Source organism: Ceratotherium simum, chromosome 21, assembly GCF_057802395.1.
Source record: "Ceratotherium simum simum isolate JZ-2026a chromosome 21, ASM5780239v1, whole genome shotgun sequence".
Taxonomy (NCBI): Eukaryota; Metazoa; Chordata; class Mammalia; order Perissodactyla; family Rhinocerotidae; genus Ceratotherium; species Ceratotherium simum.
Window position 1 is genome coordinate 34,573,512 of NC_141920.1, and position 22,148 is coordinate 34,595,659.

A 22,148-nucleotide genomic window follows, 5' to 3' on the forward strand; every position below is an offset into this window, starting at 1 on the left:
ATTTTAGTATTCTTTTTGCTATTTCTGTGAAGAATGTCATTGGGCTTCTAATTGGGATTGCGTTGAATCTGTAGATTGCTTTAGGTAATATAGACATTTTAACTATGTTTATTCTAACAATCTGTGTGGATGGGATATCTTTCCATTTCTTTATGTCATTATTGATTTCTTTCAATAATGTCTTGTAGTTTTCATTGTATAGGGCTTTCACTTCCTTGGTGAGATTTATTCCTAGATATTTTATTCTTTTTGATGCAATTGTAAATGGTGTTATCATTTTGAGCTCTCTTTCTGTTAGTTCGTTACTAGCATACAGAAATGCAACTGATTTTTATAGGTAGATTTTGTACCCTCGACTTTGCTATAGTTGTTGATTCTTCCTAATAGTTTTCCAATGGATTCTTCAGGATTTTCTCTATATAAAATCATGTTGTCTGCTAATAGTGAGAGTTTCACTTCTTTGTTGCCTATTTGGATTCCTTTTATTCCTTTTTCTTGCCTAATTGCTCTGGCCAGAACCTCCAGAACTATGTTGAATAAGAATGGCAAGAGTGGGCAGCCTTGTCTCATTCCTGTTCTCAGAGGAATGGCTTACAGACTTTCCCTGTTGAGTATGATGTTGGCTGTGAGTTTGTCATAAATAGCCTTTATTATGTTGAGGAACTTTCCTTCTATACCCATTTTGATGAGAGTTTTTATCATAAATGGATGTTGAATCTTGTCAGATGTCTTCTCTGCATCTATTGAGATGACCAAGTGGTTTTTATTCCTCGTTTTGTTGAAATGGTGCATCACATTGATTGATTTGCAGATGTTGAACCATCCCTGTGTCACTGATACAAGTTCCACTTGATCATGGTGTATGAACTTTTTAATGTATTGCTGTACTCGGTTTGCCAATATTTTGTTGAGGGTTTTTGCATCTATATTCATCAGCGATATTGGCCTGTAATTTTCCTTTTTTGTATTGTCTTTGTCTGTCTTTGGTATGAGGGTGATGTTGGCTTCATAGAATGAGTTAGGAAGTTTTCCATCTTCATCTATTTTTTGGAATAGTTTGAGAAGGATGGGTGTTAGATCTTCTTTGAATGTTTGGTAAAATTCACCAGAGAAGCTGTCTGGTCCTGGACTTTTATTTTGTGGGAGGTTTTTGATTACTATTTCAATCTCTTTACTTGTGATTGGTCTATTAAGATTCTCTATTTCTTGGTTCAATTTTGGAAGGTTGTATGAGTCTGAGAATTTATCCATTTCTTCTAGATTGTCCAATTTGTTGGTATATAGTGTCTCAAAGTATTCTCTTATAATCCTTTGTGTTTCCATGGTATCCGTTGTAATTTCTCCTCTTTTATTTCTAATTTTATTTATTTGAGCCTTTTCTCTTTTTTTCTTAGTAAGTCTGGCTAAGGGTTTGTCAATTTGTTTATCTTCTCAAAGAACCAACTCTTTGTTTCATTAATCCTTTCTACTGTTTTTTTTTTTTTGGTCTCAATTTCATTTATTTCTGCTCTAATTTTTATTATTTCTCTCCTGCTGACTTTGGGCTTTGTTTGTTCTTCTTTTTCTAGTTCTGTTAGGTGTAATTTAAGGTTTCTTATTTGGGCTTTTTCTTATTTGTTGAGGTGGGCCTGTATTGCTATGAATTTCCCTCTCAGTACTGCTTTTGCTGCATCCCATATGAGTTGGTATGGCATATTTTCATTTTCGTTTGTTTCCAGATATTTTTTGATTTCTCCTTTGATTTCATCAATGATCCATCGGTTGTTCAGTAGCATGTTTAATCTCCACATCTTTGTCACTTTCCTAGTTTTTTTCTTGTGGTTGATTTCCAGTTTCATAGCATTATGGTCTGAAAAAATGCTTGTTATGATTTCAATCTTCCTGAATTTATTGAGGCTTGCCTTGTTTCCCAACATATGGTCTATCCTTGAGCGTGTTCCATGCGCACTTGAGAAGCATGTGTAGTCAGCTGTTTTTGGATGGAGTGCTCTGTATGTGTCTACTAGGTACATATCATCCAGTTTTGCATTTAAGTCCACTGTTTCTTTATTGATTTTTGTCTGGATGATCTATCCATTGATGTAAGTGGGGTATTAAGATCCCCTACTATTATTGTGTTGTTGTGAATATCTCCGTTTAGGTTTGTTAATAGTTGCTTTATGTATTTTGGTGCTCCTGTGTTGGGTGCATATATATTTATAATTGATATGTCTTCTTGGTGGAGTGTCCCTTTTATCATTATATTTTGCCCCTCTTTGTCTCTCTTAACCTGTTTTATCTTGAAGTCTGCTTTGTCTGATATGAGTATGGCTACACCTGCTTTCTTTTGTTTGCCATTAGCTTGGAGTATTGTCTTCCATCCTTTCACTCTGAGCCTGTATTGTCTTTAGAGCTGAGATGTGTTTCCTGGAGGCAGCATGATGTTGGGTCTTGCTTTTTAATCCATCCTACCACTCTGTGTCTTTTGATTGGAGAGTTCAATACTTTTACATTTAGTGTAATTATTGATATATGAGGGCTTAATGTTGCTGTTTTATCGCTTATTTTCCGGTTCTTTTGCATTTCCTTTGTTTCTTGTCCCATGTGCTTCAGCCTGCCAGTTCAGTTTGATTATTCTGTCTTATGATTCTTTTAGTTTTCTCTTTATTTATCCTATGTGATTTTGTTCTGATTATTTGTTTAGTGGTTACCTTGAGGTATGTATAAAAAATCTTGTGTATGCAATTGTCCATTATCTGATGGCCTCTTATTCCCTTTTACTAAGTCAATTCAACCTTCTAAGTTATTCTTGTCACAATGTATTCTATCTTGTGTTGTGAATGTGTGTTTAAAGTAATGAAGTTATATTTATTTTTGATGATTTCCTTCCTTTGATCTTTGATTTTGGTATTTAAGTGGTTGCTCTCCTATTCTGGTGAAGATCTACTATTTTTCTGATTTTCTCTACCTATTTTTCTCCTTGCTCCAAGCTTTGTATTCCCTTTCTCTTCTTTTTTTCAGGCCTGAGGGCCTTCTTGAGCGTTTCTTGTAGTGGGGGTCTCCTGGCCGTGAACTCCCTTAGCTTTTGTTTATCTGGGAAAGTTATTATTTCTCCATCATATTTGAAAGATGTTTTTGCTGGATAGAGTATTCTTGGCTGAAAGTTTTTGTCTTTCAGTATTTTGAATATATCATTCCAGTCTCTCCTAGCCTGTAAAGTTTCTGTTGAGAAATCCACTGAGAGCCTAATGGGAGTTCCTTTGTACGTTATTCTTTGTTTTTGTCTAGCTGCCCTTAATATTGTTTCTTTGTCATTGACTTTTGCCAGTTTTACTACCATATGCTGTGGAGTGGGCCTTTGCCTGTTGACATATTTAGGTGACCCGTTGGCTTCACTTACTGGTATTTCCTGCTCTTTCCCCAGATTTGGGAAGTTCTCAGCTATTATTTCCTTGAATAGGTTCTCTGTTCCTCTTTCCCTCTCTTGTCCCTCAGGAATTCCTATAATTCTTATGGTACATTTCCTAATTGAGTTGGATATTTCTCAGAAACTTTCTTCATTTCTTTTTAGTCTTAGTTCTCTCTCCTCCTCCATCTGGAGCATATCTGTATTCCTATCCTCTATAATGCTAATTCTTCCCTCCATATTGTCAGCTCTGTTCTTTAAAAATTCCATATTCTCCTTTATCTCCTCCATTGTGTTCTTCATTTCCATCAATACTGATTGGTTTTTCTTTATGATTTCAATCTCTTTTGTGAAGAAACTCCTTATCTCGTTGAATTGTTTGTCTGTGTTTTCTTGTATTTCGTTGAGCTTTTTTATGATAGCTATTTTGAATTCTCTGTCATTTAGGTTATGGATTTCTATGCCTTCAGGGTTGACTTCTGGGTCCTTGTCATTTTCCTTCTGGTCTGGCGATTTAATGTACTTTTGCATCGTGGCTGCCGTATTGGCTTTGTTTTTCCTCATCCTGGAAATATCTGGTTGCAGTTTCCACCTGCCATCACCATGTAGGGGTCAAGGGCTGTGTAATCTGAACCCCCTGCACTCCGCGCATGGCCCTTCTGCTGCCACTGGCCACCTGCGCTGCGCTCCACCTTGGCTGTTCTGCTGCCGTGGGCCGCCCGGGCTCCTCTCCGGCTACTCCGCTGCCACAGCCAGCCGCGATCCACTTCGCTTTGGCTGTTCCGCTGCTGCGGGCCGCCTGGGCTCCACCATGGGTACTACGCTGCTGCTACAGGCTGCCCGCACTCTGCTGGGGCTGCTCAGACTGGTCGGCCGAGCTGCAGTTTCGGGCATGCGGGGGCCGAGGGGCTCTCTCCCTTGCCTGCTGGTTCTCTGGATGGGGGAGGCTTATCGCTGCTCGTTATCTGCTCTCCTGGGGTGCTCAGATGTTTATGGCGCCCCTGCAGCAGTTCTGAGTCCTCTATGTGGAGTTTCTCACTGTCTGAGATAGCCTGAAGAGCTACGGTTTCCCTGCAGAGGGCCACCCCTCCCCTCTCTCTGGGAGCCGCGTGACCCGAGTTGCCGATCTGGTGGGGAGGGAGAGGATTTCTCCTTACCTCTCCCCACTTCCTCCGGGGCCCCAGCACGTTCACTCTCAGATGTGCAGTAGTGTGGGTCTTTCTGATGTCTCTCTGTGCAGTGTGAGTGCCTCTTGTTGGTCTATGCTTGACCCTTTTGTTGTATCTTATCGGGGGAAGAGTTTACTGGAAAGCTCACTCCGCCATGATGCTAACATCACTCCTCTAGAGCCATTTCAAATTTTCTTAAACACTTCTCCTCTCTGAACTTGGTACCCATCCCTTCACAGATATTTTTACTTCTTCAAATATAAAACAAGTCCCCTCAGGTGGGAACTACGTCCACTTCCACTCATCATTCTATGTCCATACTTACATTTGTAACTGACTTTGTTGACTGTTTCTTCTCTGTGCTGTTTCCGTTGCCATCTCTCTCTTCTGACTCCTGTCCAATGGTATTTCACCAGGTTCAAATCTCTCCTAGATTAGTAATTAAAAAGGAAATAACAATCTACTTAAAGCACCAGTTACCCTACAACAATCACTCTATTTCTTTCTTCACCCCAAGCTTCTCTTTCTCCTTTTTTTTTTCTATTGAGGTGAAATTCACATAGCACAAAATCAGCCATCTTATAGTGAACAGTTCAGTGACTATTAGTACATTAACAATGTTGAGCAACCATTACCTCCACCTAATTGCTAATTAGTTTCATCATCCAAAAAGAAAACCATGTATCCAATAAGCCATTACTCCTTATTGCCCCTCTCCCCAAGCCTTTGACAACCACCAGTCTGCTTTCTGTCTGTATGCATTTGCCTATTCTGGATATTGCAGATAAATCAAATCACACAATGTGTGACCTTTTGTGTCTGGTTTCATTTACTTAGCCTAATGTTTTCAAGATTCATTCATCTATCAGTATATCATTCATTTTCATGGTTGAATAATATTTTGTTGTATGTATATACCACAATTTGTTTATCCATTCATCTATTGATGGCCATTTGGGCTGTTTCCATCTTTTGGATATTGTGCAATACTGCTACTGTGAACATGCATGTACATGTATTTGTTTGAGCAACAATTTTCAATTCTTTTGGGGTATATATCTTGGAGTAGAATTCCTGTATCATTTGGTAATTCTATGTTAAACTTTTTGAAAAACTACCAAACTGTTTTCCAGAGCAGCTGAACCATTTTACATTCCCATCAGCAATGCATGAGTTTTCCAGTTTCTCACCTCTTCACCAATACTCTTTATTTTCACTTTTTCATTATAGCCATCCTAGATAGTGTGAAGTGGTTGCTTATTACAATGTGATAACTCAGGAGATCAGGTCCTCCTTCCCCAGAGTTTGCTGTTGTTGATTTTTGATGGCTGTAGACATCCATTTGTTTAGTAACTTTTCCAAACAATTTTTGCAAAGACTGTATCCCTTGCCACATGTGGTCACTAAAGTCTCTTTTCTTCTATCTCAGTGATCAGCCGGTGGTCTGACAGAGATTTCCTTAAACGATTTTCTTAAAGGCTATCTACAACTCTGCCTTGGAGTCACGTCCGCTGCTTGCACAGAGTCCACAGATCCACCAGAGGTGGAAGCCTAGGGTCCTCTCAGTCTTTTCTGAGGAGGGTTGTGTACTAGGCATTTGGGTTTCACTCTGTCTTCCCCAGTATATGTGATGGTTCTTCTGAGCCCTTATTTATTCCCTCATAACCTTCCTACTCAGCCTCCTTCTTCCCAGGCCTTTGGCTTCTGCCTGCTGCTTGTCCCACTTACTTTCCTTTGCCCCAGGTCGGCACAAGGTATGCATGTCTTTAAATCTTTCCACAGCCGCCTCCACGCTTAGATTTGGAAGCCTGGAAAACTACTCCAGCCCAAGGACCCAGGGGATAGAGTGGCGGGAGGATGAGGAAGGTGGAGGAATGGAGTGTGGAAGGGTGAGGAGTTTGAGGGGGGTGAAGCAAATGTCAGCCTCTGCCCTGTTCCCTCAGGGAACCACCAGACCAGATCAAAATGCATCACCACAGTTTGAAAAACCAGTTCTGTGTTAACCCTCTGTCATCAGCAAGCTGACAAGGAACACATACCACTCTCCCCCCAGCCACTGCTACTACACTTAGGGAATGGGGGGTGGTATTCAGGTGGGTGGAAATGCCGCAATGCTCTCTCATCGAATTTCAGCCACCCTATTCTTCATTAAACAGTCTCCAGGTTCCTGCAAATCTTGCATTAGGTTCTAGAGTTCCAAAAAAGATGATTCTGTGAATTTTTGTCAGTTTATGGTTGTTTCAGTGGAGGGACCAATTCTTTAATGCCTTATTCAACCATTTTCTGTGATGTCATATGTCAAGCCACACTTCTATTATATGTTGCTTAATACAGTGCTATTCAAAGTGTGATCTGTGGACCAGATCTGCAAGTGTTACCTGTCAGAGTTAAGATGAGTTAAGTTCATGTATTGAGAGTAAGCATTTAGAAACGTTGAGAGTGATATCTTATTATCATAATATTCAAACAGCAATCAGTAGACTTGTCTCCTCAAAAACAATATAAATCAGCACCATGCAATAGAAGTATAATGCAACCCACATTTCTAATTTTACATTTTCTAGTAGCCTCTTTAAGAAAAAGCAGGTAAAATTAATTTTAATAGTATATTTTATTTAGCTCAATATATCCAACATACTATCATTTCAACATGAAATCAAGTGAAATTATCAATTAGATATTATACATTCTTTTTTTTTTTCCCCTTTTTCTCCCCAAAGCCCCAGTAGGTAGTTGTATGTCGTAGCTGCACATCCTTCTAGTTGCTGTGTGTGGGATGCCGCCTCAGCATGGCCCGACAAGCGGTGTGTTGGTGCGCGCCTGGGATCCAAACCCAGGCCGCCAGTAGCGGAGCACGTGCACTTAACCTCTAAGCCACAGAGCCGGCCCCTACATTCTTTTTTATACTAAATCTTTGAAATACAGTACTATATATATGTATACATTTGTGACTATATATATAGTCAGAACATCTCAATTTGCACAACCACATCTCAAGTGCTCAGTAGCCTCATGTAGCTGGTGGCTACTGCATTGGACAGTGAGGTATAGATCATTTGGAGTGTTGTCCAACTTGTGAATTGAGTTCCATGTGATATGAGCTGTGTATTTGTTATGAGTCCACAAATAGTTTGAAAAGCATTGGCTTAATGAACTATCTCTAGTTTCTTACCTCCTATTCACTTCTCAACTCATTGATTTCTGGCTTCTAACTCCACAACTCCACTGAAATAGCTCTTTCCAAGATCTTTATGTATAACAATACGCTATTTATATCTTTCCATGCATAAATAATATAGACAATCTCTTCCTTTGTTTGACTGCTCAGGTACATTTGACTGTACTAAACAGTTTTTCCTCCTTGAAACCCTCTGCTTACCTGGGTTTTATTAATTAATTAATTTTCTCATTCATTAAACAAATGTTTATTGAACAGCTGTTATTGACCCAGGAATGTGCAAGGTACTGAAGATACAGTGGTAGATAAAGATAGACCAACAGAGCTTTTATTCTAATGGTGAAGGCTGCCATCAATCCGAAAATAATAGAAAAAACATAAAACTGAAACTGTGGCAAGGGCTGCAAAAGTGAGATAGTGGTGCAAGTGGCAGAAAATAATATCAGTAGCTAATATTTATATAGTGCTTACAATGTGGTCAGACATTTTTCTCAACATTTTATATTTATTAATTCATTTAATCTTCATAACAACCCTATGAAGTAGATACTATTGTTAGCCACACTTCATAGGTGAGAAAACTTAGACACAGTAAGGTTACGTAATATACCCAAGGTCACATAGTACCAAATGTGGTGCAAGAATTTGAATCCAGACAATTTGGTGCTACAAGCCATGAACATGACCATATCACTAAAGAGATTAGCCGGAATGGAGGAAGGATTTTATCTTGCAGGAGTGATGATTAATTCATGCAGAGCCCTGTAGGTATGATGGATGAAAAAATTGTTCTTCATCTTATAAGAAAAGAAGAGAAATTATTAAAATGCTTTAAAATCAAGTATAATCTGGGGCTGGCCCCGTGGCCAAGCGGTTAAAGTTCTGCACGCTCCACTTTGGTGACCCAGGTTCGCGGGTTTGGTTCCCAGGTGTGGACCTACTTCACTCATCAGCCATGCCATGGAGGCATCCCACAGACAAAGTAGAGGAAGATTGGCATGGATGTTACCTCAGGGCTAGACTTCCTCAAGGGAAAAAAAAAAAAAGGAAGATTACCAGTGGATGTTAGCTCAGGGCGAATCTTCCACCAAAAAAAAAAAATAATAAAAATCAAGTATAATAGTGGGTGGACTACCATGAGGACATGTGTTGTAAGAGAACTAGGATAGTTGGAGGAAGACCAATTAAAAGTCAATGCAGTAGTCCCGGAAGGAGGGATAGCTTGAAAGAAAGATGATGCTTGAAGAGATGGAGAGAAATGGGCATACTTCAGAAATGTATAGGCTATAAAAAATCATCAGTACTTAGTGATTAATTGGGTATATACAATTCTTGAAAAAGTAATGTCAGGGATTGCTTCTAAACATATGACTTGCATTACTAATTGGAAAGTGAGATAGAGAATATTTGATAAGAACAAGGTGCGGGGGATGGGAGTTTGGTTTTAGACATGATGCATTTGAGAGACTTTTGGGACATCTGTGTAGAGCCCAGAGGCTCTTTATCTGGCTCTTTATCTCTTCAGATATAGAATCTATCAGATATAGATATAAAATCTATCAGAATCTATCAGATATAGAGAGAAAATCTATGATCATCTCTTATAGGCAGATGGAGCCGTAAGCCGGGATGTAATCACCTGAGAAGAAAAATACAGAAAGAGAAGACAAGAGGGTCTAAGGTGCAACCTCAGAGAGCTCCAGCATTTAACAGCAGGAGGAAGGAGGTTGATCAAGTGAAGGAGAGAGGGAACCAGAAGCTAGAAAAGTAAGAGGAAAATGGGGATCATGTTGTGCCACTAGAGCCAAGGAGAGAATGTTTCAAGAAGGCATTGGTCATCATTGTCTAATGCTGCTGAGAGGCCAGGGAAGATCAAGACTGAAAACTGTCCACTAGACATAAGGCTACCAAGTTCATTGGAGGACTTATTCAGATCTTCCATGAGTCTTCCATGAAACAGGGATCCTATGTTGAGATCTCTTTTGGTAGCACTTGCCACAATTATACTTTAAATTTGTTCCTGTGACTTTTTAATTAATGTATCTCCACCACTAGACTTTAAGTTCCAGAAGTGCAGGGACTGTGTTTACTTTAGCAGAGTCTATGTGTCCGTTTGCCACAAGTCAGCACTTACCTAGTGTCAGGGTCACTGTGGGGCTAGTGTAAGTGTGTGTCACATACATCAATGACTTGGAAAAGAAAGATTAAACTGTTAAAATAGTAGCTTGAAATCCTATTCCACTTTGCTTTTTCTTTTGTATTACACTGGAGCTCATTTGATCACAGTAAAAGTTACTAAAATGCCTTGCTTGTTCCACATGGTGGTACAGATCATTGCTATGTGGGTAGCTTTTCCTTGATGTTTAGGGAAAACTTTCTAATTTCATAAGTGAGCAAAAAAAAATCTACTATTTATTTGTTTATGTTACAGTGCTATTTCATATATGATATGGTATTCCTAATTTTCCAAAACTTCCTTTCTGAACATTAATACTCACTGAATGTGACAGAACTTTGATTTGATTCTCATGGATTTTCCATATTTTATTTTCCCAATAAAGTTGTATTCTAAATATTTTTTCCAAAGAATTGAGTTTACAAGAATTCTAGTAGGCCCATCATACCTATTGATTTCCTACCCCCATTTATTCTCTTTTCCTCATTCTCCTCATAGATCCCCATCATTATCTCTCCCAATTACTGCCATGCACCAGGATGCTAGAGCAAATGCAAGCAAACTGTGAATTTTGAAAGAGTTTTCTTGGTGTATATTGGCATTCATATTCATTTATTTTTGGCTTCTAATGCCAAGGTTTCTTTTCTCTTTTTTGCCTTGAGAGTATGTTGGGAATAGCACATTGTGTAAGTTCTGTTCTACTTGACTAGTAAAAAAGAACAATGTGCTCAGGGATCTAACTCTGTAAATCATTCTTATTGTGCAAACCGTCCACCTCTCAACAGAAAAAGAAGATAAATATTGCAAAAGAGAGAAGGTTCATCATGGATTGAGTAAAAGCTTAGAGACTTCATGATTATAGAGCGAGGAAGTACCATAAGGAAAATTACGCACTAAAAACCAGGTTCCCCAAATCTTGCACTATTGCTTTTTCCAAAAAATAAGTATCTTTGTTTATAGCTTTCAATGATGTACTTTGCTCTCTACGCAGTCCGTCTTTTACCGTGTTGATAACTTGAACACTGTACTGTCTTCAGTTTCTCACCTACTTGTTTTCTGCCCATTTTGTTCACCCACTCTTGTGCTATCATGGTAGTCTCTCCTCCCTCTGCTCTTTTCCTCATCTCTCTAATAATTAGCCTGAGCATTAGGGAGGCTTGATTTCAGATTTGTTCAGTGCTGGCACACTGGGAAAGTCTCATTTTCACGGCAAGCAGCTTGGATTGCTCCATGAGAGGATTTATTTTTAAAGTTCCACATTGCACATTGTTGGCTCTCCAATATCTTCTGGCAATAAGACACCAACAAGACAGAACACATGAAAAAGAAGAAAAACAACCAAACATTTTCTTTCCCCTTTTCCATATTCTCCCTGAGCCAAGTTTGGAATGGCTTAAGGAAGGGGTTTTTCTTTCCCTTTTTTCTTTGCCTAGAACTGGCTGTTATTAGGCACCTTTTTGGATTCAGACATTTTCCTGTTGGCCTCTCCTGAGGGAATCTACCGTTGAGTTCTAGCACGTTATCCAAGAAACCACTGCTTAAGGGACAAACACAGGCTCTGTGTTTTAAGGATTCTCTGTTAAGTGAAACTAGCCACATTCCTTTGGATTTAAGGTTCTGCTGCTGAGTCTGAGCATCTCCAAGGCCACAAAAAATAAAAATGTCAAATGTGGATGTAATAGTTTGTCACTGTGTAAGGTGAATCACCACTACTAGAAGGCAAGTGTCTAGCCTTTGAAGATGGTTATGAGCAACAAAACAAAAGTTTCTGCTAAAGGTCTTGAGTCTTTCATTGAAGAGAATTGTTCCTTGGAGAAGGAATCTAAGTATGCAATTTGTGTTACCACTGAATCACTTCTCTTTGCTTTCCCCTTTTCTTTCATCATGGCCAACATCTGCAGTCATAAGCACACAAGTATTTGCGATGTATATTTCCCTACCCCAACCATCCCAAGTTGTTATCACAAAGGAAGCTGGGTTTTATAGATGGAATTTTTCTCAATGAATAGTGCATGGGTCATTTTACTCCATAGCTTTACTCCAGTCTCAGAGTATTTGTGGGCTGTAGGATGAAAGCGTATAGAATATTCTTTACCCATTTTCCTTCTCAGTAAAAAAGGAGGAGAGGAAATAAAGTAATTTCTATTTACTAAGAAAAATTAGCTAGTCAGGAACAGGTATCAAAAGTAGGGGTGTTTACGTAGAACTCAGCTGAGACTTCGAATTAGCAAAGTGACTTGGCATAGACTAAGAAGTGAAATTTAGGGGCCGGCCTGGTGGCATGGTGGTTAAGTTCATACGCTCCACTTTGGCAGCCCAGGGTTCGTGGATTCAGATCCTGGGCATGGACTTATACACCACTCATCAAGTCATGCTGTGGTGGTGTCCCACATACAAAATAGAGGAATATTGGCACAGATGTTAGCTCAGGGACCATCTTCCTCAAGCAAAAAGAGGAAGATTGGCAACAGACGTTAGCTCAGGGCCAATCTTCCTCACAAAAAAAAAAAAAGGGAAATTTAGTTGAGACTCTACTACTGGGAGAACATCCTCTTTGTGTTTCCAACACATTCTAGGAATCTAGAAACACATGAGGTTCCCCCCGAACATTTTTAAAGCATCAAAGACAAAAACAACAAACCAGCCAACCTGTATACCTACATACACAAACACAGCAAAGAAATAGATATATACTACCTGAGGACTACTGAGCAACTCTATTAATAATGATGAAAAAGTCCTACTCTGATTTATTTGAGGTTAGGATGTGGAGATGTTGGGGTCAATTTTAGTGAGCCCCTTTAGAGCCAGTCTGATGTAAGCAGATCATGAGCCAACATTCACAGGCTACACAAAGGAAAGATTTATTAGGCAGCCAGAAATCCAGACAGCTAGCAGGTTTGGCTTTATTCTGCTCGCCACAGTAGAAATTACCCCAGACTTTGTTAATGCCTGCTTGGTTGCAAACGCCTCTGCTGCTTATACAGTGCTCCTTGGGCAATGATTCTCATTTGGAAGAGCTGTTGGCAACACACATTTTTTTTTTTTTTGAAACAGTTTTATTTATTTATTTACTTTTTTGTGAGGAAGATCAGCCCTGAGCTAACATCCATGCTAATCCTCCTCTTTTTGCTGAGGAAGACCGGCTCTGAGCTAACATCTATTACCAACCCTCCTCCTTTTTTTTTTTTCCCCAAAGCCCCAGTAGATAGTTGTATGTCATAGCTGCACATCCTTCTAGTTGCTGTATGTGGGACGCGGCCTCAGCATGGCCGGAGAAGCAGTTCGTTGGTGCGTGCCCAGGATCCGAACCCAGGCCACCAGTAGTGGAGTGCGAGCACTTAACTGCTAAGCCATGGGGCCGGCCAAGCAACACACATTTTTTAAAAGAATAAACTGCCAAGCCCCAAATACACTCATCATCAAGTAACAATAATGACAGCAAAAGCAAAACAAAGGGATTAGAATCATCTGATAGTCACTTTCTTTTTGGCCAATAGGGTTCTATCCTTAGACATTTATAGTTGGGTCTTTATGCCTTTGTGATAACTCTCTTTTAATTATTTTATCCTAGAAGGTACCGATTACATTTGTTCTGTCTTAAATAATACTTCTTAGCTTCCATTTGTTGCAGAATTATATTTTCTAGACCAAGGATTACCAGAGGAATGGAAGTTTATGAATGCACGGGCCCCATCTTCATGACCTTGAAGACGATGAATGTACTTCCAAGAACTCAGCATAAGTGCTAAGAATAATAATCCATATCCTTATCAGGATCAAGCTCAGTTTCTATTTCTTTTTTTTTGTTGAGGAAGATTAGCTCTGAGCTAACATCTGTTGCAAATCCTCCTCTTTTTGCTGAGGAAGATTGGCCCTGGGCTAAGATCCGTGCCCATCTTCCTTTACTCTATATGTGGGAGGCCTGCCACAGCATGGCTTGATAAGCAGTGCGCAGGTCCAAGCCTGGGATCTGAACCCGCAAACCCTGGGCAGCCAAAGCGGAGCGCACAAACCTAACCACTACGCCACCGGGCTGGCCCCTCAGTTTCTATTTCTTAAGCTCCCATTCACTGCATGGCACCAGTCTTTGTTCTGCCAGATTTACATTGAGAAAGCACAATTCAGCGTTGGGTTAATGAAGTGAACATCTCTTGTTCTTCCCTGCCAAAGAACTTTTTTCCCCTTTTGCTTGGGAGCAGGACCCTGGTTTTCCTGTGTGAATAACATCTCTCCTCCACTCTCATTGGATTGGGTTTGGTGAGGCTAACACACTAATTCCTGCATCCCCTCAACAAGGGGTGGGGACAGGACCTATAGCAGACTTTTGGTGATCTTCCCATATCACTTCAGATCCCTTCTCCGTTTCCATGCCTATAATTCTGGCTTCCAGCAGTCAGCAAAAGCATGATTGTTGGAGAACTGTCATGTTGGTGAAACCTACTTTGCCCAAGGTAGGTAGGAGGTACCTACAGGAAAACAAGTCCTCCTGGAGGTAGCCCTTACATGATAACTGGTGGACGTTGGGGTGTAAGTACCCCAAACACCTCAGTCCTTCACAGGAGAAATTTTGTATATTTGCTTTGCCAGGGAATATTCCTGCAATATTAAGCTCTGATCTCTCACTGGTATCTGATTTAATGTCTTTGTATTGGCTGATTTCCCTGTTGCCCACCTACGTTCTTTGCAACTTCCAGTAAACTATTTTCACTGAAATCCTTGGCTCAGGGTTTGCCTCTGGGGAAACCTGAACTAAGACAAAACCAAAGCTTGGCATATCAGAGCATTTGATCCTCTGGCTTCAGTGACTGATTATGGATGCAAACCTGACCCAAGCCAGACCAATGACAGAGCCAGGCCTTTTCTTGGAACCATCGAATGAGAAATACTTGCTGTTGGGATTCCTTAGCGTTTGAAATGTAAGCTGGTACTGTTCTTCATCTTTTCTACGACACAAGAAGAGCCCCTTTGAGAACGAAGCCAGCATTCACGAAAACAATGCCAAGAAACAGAGAGGAAGATTTTCTTGATGGATTCAGCCATACCTAAAACTCTGATCCAATCCATGGCCATTCACTTATATAAGCCTATTTTCCCCTCTCACCATTTTGAAAGCCAGGTAGAGTTAAGTTTCTGTTTCTTGAAACTAAAAGAGTTCCGATAAATTAAGATATGAGCTAGAAGATTCCATCTCAGCTTACTTTCAGTGTAGTGCTGGCCAGCAAGATGGGGATTGGGTATCGTACTCTCTCAATTTATGATATATATGGTGGTCAGCTGTTAGCTCTGAATGGGAGGCATGGACTCTGGAATCTGAATGCTGAAGAGCTTGTCTTTTCTCTGTTTTTACCACAAAAGTTGAGACAGGCATACTCTAATTTTGGTTGGGATAGAGGAAAAAAAGTTCTAAAATATTCCACCATCTTTCTTCTTACATGAGAATTTTTGTAGGATATTGGCAAATGGTCTTTGAGGACAAAGCATTATGTAGTGAAGAAATTTGTCCACATGACATAAATGATTGTCTTAAATTTTGCTGTTGAAATTGCAGGCTGCATTTTTTGTTTTAATTAAGCAATGGCAAAAATGGTTTTGTGGCATTTTCCTTCCAGGATTGGAAACCTACAAACATCAGCTTTGTGCATGAGAACCAGAAATTAAAACTGACCACAGTTAATGGGAACCTGCTCAAGCCTGTTTTATAGGCTTGGCTGGGGGAGGTGCAAAGAGAAAACAGGCTAAGTGAAGAAGGAAAAACCCAACTCTGTCTTTTCAATAAGTTTTAATAATGTATAATCCCCCAGAAAGTAACATATGATCAGAATTATAAATTCTGGGTTTCTTGCTTTTCTACCATTAAGGACTTGTTAAGTATTCAAAGTGATTTGTTGGTCCTTTATATTTTTGATTCAACTCCAATGTCTTCAATTAGAGCATGCTATCAGAGTAAATAGCATTCTGCAAGTATATGGTTGAGGAGGACTGATGCTAAATCTTGAGGTGTACCCACCCAAGTGGAGATTCAAAGTAGGTGGCTACTGAGGGAATCCTTTTTGACAAGGTGGCCTCTTCCTACCAAAGAATAGTCTGTCAAGTGTGTACAATCTTGCTATTCTGTGCATATTCTGTGTTTGAAGCAACATACAAAGAAACAGGCATCTAGGAGATACTTGTTGTGGATATTAGCCTTTTTCAGTGGTCCCAGGAGGCATTTTCTGCTTTCACTAATTGAGCCTCTTGTTTTGGGTTCTATCTCCTTTTAAGCTTAGTCTTGTAGGGTATTATGAAATAGCTCTTCTTTGAAGGCATATGGCAGCCCCTAGGTATTCCAAGGCTCTCAGGAGGGGCACAAGATATGCAGAGAGAGACCTTTTATTAACAACTTTAGTGACTCAATAGCAAAAAGGGCTAGGAAATATACTTCTAGTCTGATCTCTGGAGGCTGCAGAAGTTTTTTCTTTAGGAATTTTTTCAGAATTCACTTAGGGAACTGGTGGCCAGATGCAGTTGTGTGTATTTATTTTTAAAGCTTCCCTGTTTACTCAGTTGGCTCTCCTACATTGGACTTCTCTCCATTACATATTGTGGGCCCTATCCTGGGTTTTTAATTTCCTCCCTCTTCCTATGACTGAATCTTCCCAAAGATGAGCTCCTTAAAAATGGGAGATGCCCAAAAGCCAAAGAAAGCAGCCGGGGACTCGTTCATAATCCTGTTGTAAATCTGTTGAGTTGAGAGATGCTGTCTCAGTTGTCCACTGATATGTAACAAACGACCCCAAAAGTTGGTACATTAAAACAAGGATTGATTACTTTTCAAGATTATGTGAGCTGTGGAGTGGTTCTTCTGTTGGTTTCACCAGGGCTCACTCAAGTGCATCTGTCTGGTAGATTGGCTACAGTTAGAGGGTCTATAACAGCCTCATCCTTTTGAGTAATAAAAGGGAAATGCAGGGCCGGTCCAGTGATGTAGTGGTTGAGTTCACATGCTCCACTTGGGTGGCCCATGGTTTGCGGGCTTGGATCTCGAGCATGGACCTAACACCACTCATCAAGCCATGCTGTGGTGGCGACCCACATACAACAAAATAAAGGAAGATTGGCACAGACATTAGCTCAGGGCTAATCTTCCTCAAGCAAAAAGAGGGAGATTGGCAATAGATGTTAGCTCAGGGCCAATCTTCCTCACCAAAAAAAAAAAAAAAAAAGAAAATGCAAATGCAAATAGTAAATGCAGACAAAACTCCTGGCAGCTGTTTTCCTTGAGGTATTATTAACAGGTGTGATCCTGGAAAAGATAGCCCAGGTTCCTCTGTCTCACTCTGGTTTAGGAAACAGAGGAGTGTCCAGGCTGAAGCAGCAGGTCAACTGCAAAATAATTACATTGTTGGAGGTATTGTAAGATAGAGCCTTATCCTAAGCTTTCAGCAAAGCTGAATAAAGTCATCTGGAACAAGAAGGCTTGTTTTTTTCTAATGGGTCAGAAAGGGGACTATGCTAGTAAATGAAAAGGTTAACAACTGGCTCTCTGCAAATTATATCTCAATAAAGCTGTCATTAAGAAAATGGGAGGAAGAAAACCACCCAAACCCTGATTTGTAGCATTTGCCAATTTCTGTTGTGTAAACACTTCTACCATGGTTGATATCAAGCTTTTGTTCAAGTTGGGAAAGCATGCTCACAATTGATTCCTGTGAGCCTTTGCAAGCCTGTTCTGGCATACTAATCAGGAATAATGGGAAAAAAAATTAAAGCATTACTAGGAAATGGAAAAGAGAAGGTCTCTGGTTTCTAAACACATTGGAGGAATGAGATGTGAACATAAGGATGAGGGATGGGACAGAATCATTGGTGAAATCTTCTGCTACCTACATAGGAATAGCTCAAGTGTTCTTGAAATGCATGCACCACAGGCCCAAATGCACCAAAAAGAAAAAAAAAAAGAAGAAGAAGAAGAAAAGGAAAAATGAATAAAACAGAAAAGAAGAAAATTAAAAAGTCCAACGCAAGAAAGAGAGGAAGTAAAATTGAAATTGCTCAGTTTGGGCTCAAAGTCATTATTAAAACGTGAAATTCACAAATCAATTCCTGGGTTGGTTGCTCATCAGCATCTCTGGGAGATTTTACCTGAGGTGGGATGTGATATAAGACGAGCACTTCATTGAAGGATATCTAAGGAGATCGATGGAGTGGAAAGAGCCTGATGAGGGATTCAGGAATCTGGAATGGTTCTGGTTCCGTTACTACCCAATTCTGTGGCCTTGAACATCGACTTACATAAATTCTGAGTTTTCTGAGTCACTTCTCTGCCCATCTTTGCTGTGTAAATATATCCCAAGGTAACAAGGATGACTTCCATGGGAAAAAATATAAAATAGTGTGAAGACAACCAAGGTAAGGCAAAAATGATTTTCTATATTTGTGGCATAGAATCCAGGATGACCAATCAAGGAGGAGGAGGGCCCCACTGGCTTGACTTAAAGCAGTGGGGAGCGAGAATATTTCTGTTCTCAGAAACATCTTCATCAGTGGCTGTTACTGGTCCCAGAAAAGCACATGATGCCCTCAGCTGCCAGATAGGGTGTCATCATTTGAGGTAAACCGGCACAGGATAGGAGGACATAATGCCTTCCAACTGGTCCTGGGTCAGGTGATGATGATGGAGTGGCTTGGCTCGCAACCAGAACAAGCAGAGCAGCTCTCCCTTAGGGAAACAGCAGTAGAGGTGTTGACTGAAGTCCACCCTCCCCTCGCCACAGCCTCCCACACTGGGGTTTCCTCACTTGTCAAATGAAGTTGTTATTCATAGGGATCTGATGACAATTTACTAACAATAGAAAATTATCCCTACTAAGTTATTTCTCTTAAGTGGGAATTATGTATACCCCTTCTGTTATGTCACCCCCTAGAACAGCTCGTTAAGCCACAGATAAGGACCCCAACTCAAGTTCTAGAATTGTACCCTATGAAATTACACAAAACTGATTAATTGACAAAGTCAAATATTGGCAATATCATAAGGTTTGCCCAAAATTTATCAAACATCTATTCAGTTTAATGGGTTCCTTAAAAATGGCCATAATTACCAAAGTGAATCTCTTCAGCCCATATGTTCCATTTCTAGAATATGTCCTGAACTGGTCTTTGCAACCTGTGAATTACATTAAACTTGCTTCCTGATCTCCCTGAATGCATTCCTCTGGACCCATGACTCACCGTCAGCTCCTTCATTAAGACTTTGGCTTTGCCATGCTTGTGGCGGCAAAGGCAGAGGTGCTGGCGCTGACCTTACAAACGGCCACCTAGTGACACCAGCCAATCGCATTTATTTAGCAATAGAGATATATGCTCCTGTTTCTCCAGCATATGCTTTTACGGCCACCTCGTGGTTCTTGGGTGTCATTGAGTGCATGGCATTTTGGTTTTCTCGCTTGACACACTGGTTAAGCATCATCCCTTCTCTCACCTTGAGATATATTTTGACCACCCATGGTTTTGGTATTTTGGCCCTGCCTCTATATTCTGCTGAGAATAGACTATAATAAAACAGCTACATTTACAGCTGGGTGGTGAACCTAGTTGTCTATATCTTCATGTCTCCACAATTAGGGTCCACATGCCTATAACTCTGCCACTAGGGGTCCAAGAAGAGTACCACTCAGAAAGCGATGATATTTAAGAGGCCTGGCTTGAGGTCCATGAACTGGAGGATTTTGCTTTATTTTGGCCAGCTGTGCCAAATGTTGATAATTGGCTGTCTAGGAAGCCATCTAGTTTGCCCCTTAAGTAGTTTGCGTTTCTTTCAAGCACATGGCCTGCTATGGGGCTTATAGAGCAAGCAGAAAAAGAATTGCATTTAATTATACAAAGACTGTGACTGTGATTTTATGTTGGGACTGGAATTCTTTAAAAGCACAAACTCTATCTTAGAGCCAGAGGTCAGAGCTTCAGGAAATTCATCCATAAACCTTGCAGTGTGACACCGTTCAGCACACACTTATCTCTGTCCTTTGAAACTGAAGCTCTGTAGGTATCCTGATTGCTGTAAAAGTCTGAGAGGGTGTCAAGTGTTCACAAGAAATGAATTTCCAGGACCTCAAAAGGGAGATAAATGGAAAGTTCATTGTCAAGTCAAATTCATCTCATCTTTGTTTTTGTAATTCTGTTTTGCCTGTGCAACATCTCCCATGTTCTAGTCCCCGATGAATCACATTTCCTATCGTCTACAGGTTAGGAGATAATTATCTGTTTCAAAGGTGCTTTGATTCAGTCTTCCCTAAGCTCATGATCTGGGATGTCCCAGCCCAGCTACATTGCAGGGGTTGGGATGATGTGTGATTAGAGGCAGGACTGGAGGAACCCAGTACCATGGCCTTGCAGTCTGGCTTTAATCGAGGACTCAGAGCCTCACTATATAGTAATTAAAAAGGAATCTCCTGGCTGGGGACCAGAAGTGGCAGTGGAGTCAAACCCAGATGCTCACAGAATAAAAGCTAAGGTTTGAATTTAAATAACAGTAGGAAAAGTCAGTGGAATTGGGGGTAGAAACCTTTAGTTTAGTCATAGAAAGCCAGGAAAGAGACTAGTAGTACTGAAAACTTGCCAGGGGTTAAGAGATGGGGCTCATGGTGTTGCTGCACCCATTTAATACAGTCTTTCCCCAAGGGAGGTGTTTGGGCCCTGATACTTGAAAGGAAGATAGTGTGTCTATAGATGAATTCTTCTTTTTGAGAAAGGGCATGGGTGACTCATTTGACAAAGGAGAGTGCTAAATAAGCACCTCTGGACTCTATCATGGAAAGTGGGAATGCCAAATTAGGATGAAAACAGCCACAACAATTACAGTTTACTTATCTATTAATTCATTCTTAAATCTATGTAAGTATTGCAAGGTGTGAAAGACCAACCGTGGATGGTATATAAATAAGAGAAGACATGTTACTGATGAACAGTGGCCACCTTTACGTGACTCTTGTCAAATATAATCATTTGTTTAAACTATTTTCCTAAGTTCTCCTTAGTTTAGTCCTGTTGCTTTCCAGTTGAGTTCCATGGAGGATCATACTTCCTTGAGAGGATGTAGAGCTGCTATAGAGAACAAGAGGGGTGTCAAATGCACAAGGCGTTGGGGTCCCAAAATATTTACCCCTCTTACCTTCTCTGTATATTAAGGTTACACTTTGGGGGAAAAACTTCTGTTATTAAAAGTAACCAGTTAGGGGCCAGCTCCAGTGGCCTAGTGGGTAAGTTCAGCATGCTCTGCTTCAGCGGCCCGGGTTCGGTTCCCGGGCATGGACCTGCACCACTCATCTGTCAGTGCTGTGGTGGCAGCTCACATACAGAAAGAGGAAGATTGGCAGCAGATGTTAGCTTGGGGTGAATATTCCTCAGCAAAAAAAAAAAAAAAAAAAAAAAATTAAACAGTTAGAAGACCAGCTAAATTATTACCACCTGAAAGACTTGCATGTTTTAATTTTCCCAGGAGGTATGAATATTACAACCTATCATTTAAAAAAAAAATTGGGTCTTAGTCCTAATTAGTACCTTAAAGGAATGACAGTTGTCCCTAAGGAACAAAGTCTTGTGGATTGAAGAAGGCTTCATTTTTCACACCACATAGCTACAAATAAGACCCAGGTGGATAAATTTGCTGTATAACCCTTATTTGGGTAGAAGCAGTTGATTAGATAATAAGGGAGAGTAATGAAAGGGACTAAAGACAAGCTATAAATAGAAGGCTATCCTTGGAGACCAAGTCCTGCAGACCATTGCCTTTCCCGATTAGCATTTCTCTGACACTGCTCCCCTTAATAAAATTAGTCATTTAGAGAGAAAAATGACCTCCTTACATTGTGGGATAAGCACAGAGTACAAACTGTATGCTTTCTAGGTAAGACCTGGCATGCTATTTTTGGCTATATCATCAGGATAGATCCCACGGAATAACTAGGCTCATCATATGCCGATGCTTAATTAAAAAAAAAAAAAATCATTCCATGACTCAGAGACCAAAGAGGCTGATGTTTAAAACTGGAAGGCCACCCCAAATCACAGTAAACTTTGTGAGGGGGCTTTGAATTTCCACGGGACATGAACTGGGGGTTTAAATTATTGTCATCTAGATGTCAAGGTGTTTGAAGATCCTAACCAGGATCTGGGTTATAACAGAAATAATTTGGTCCTTTTAGGACTAAAGTTTTACTTAAAATTTTAAATAATAGTATGCTACATGCTCTAAATGTG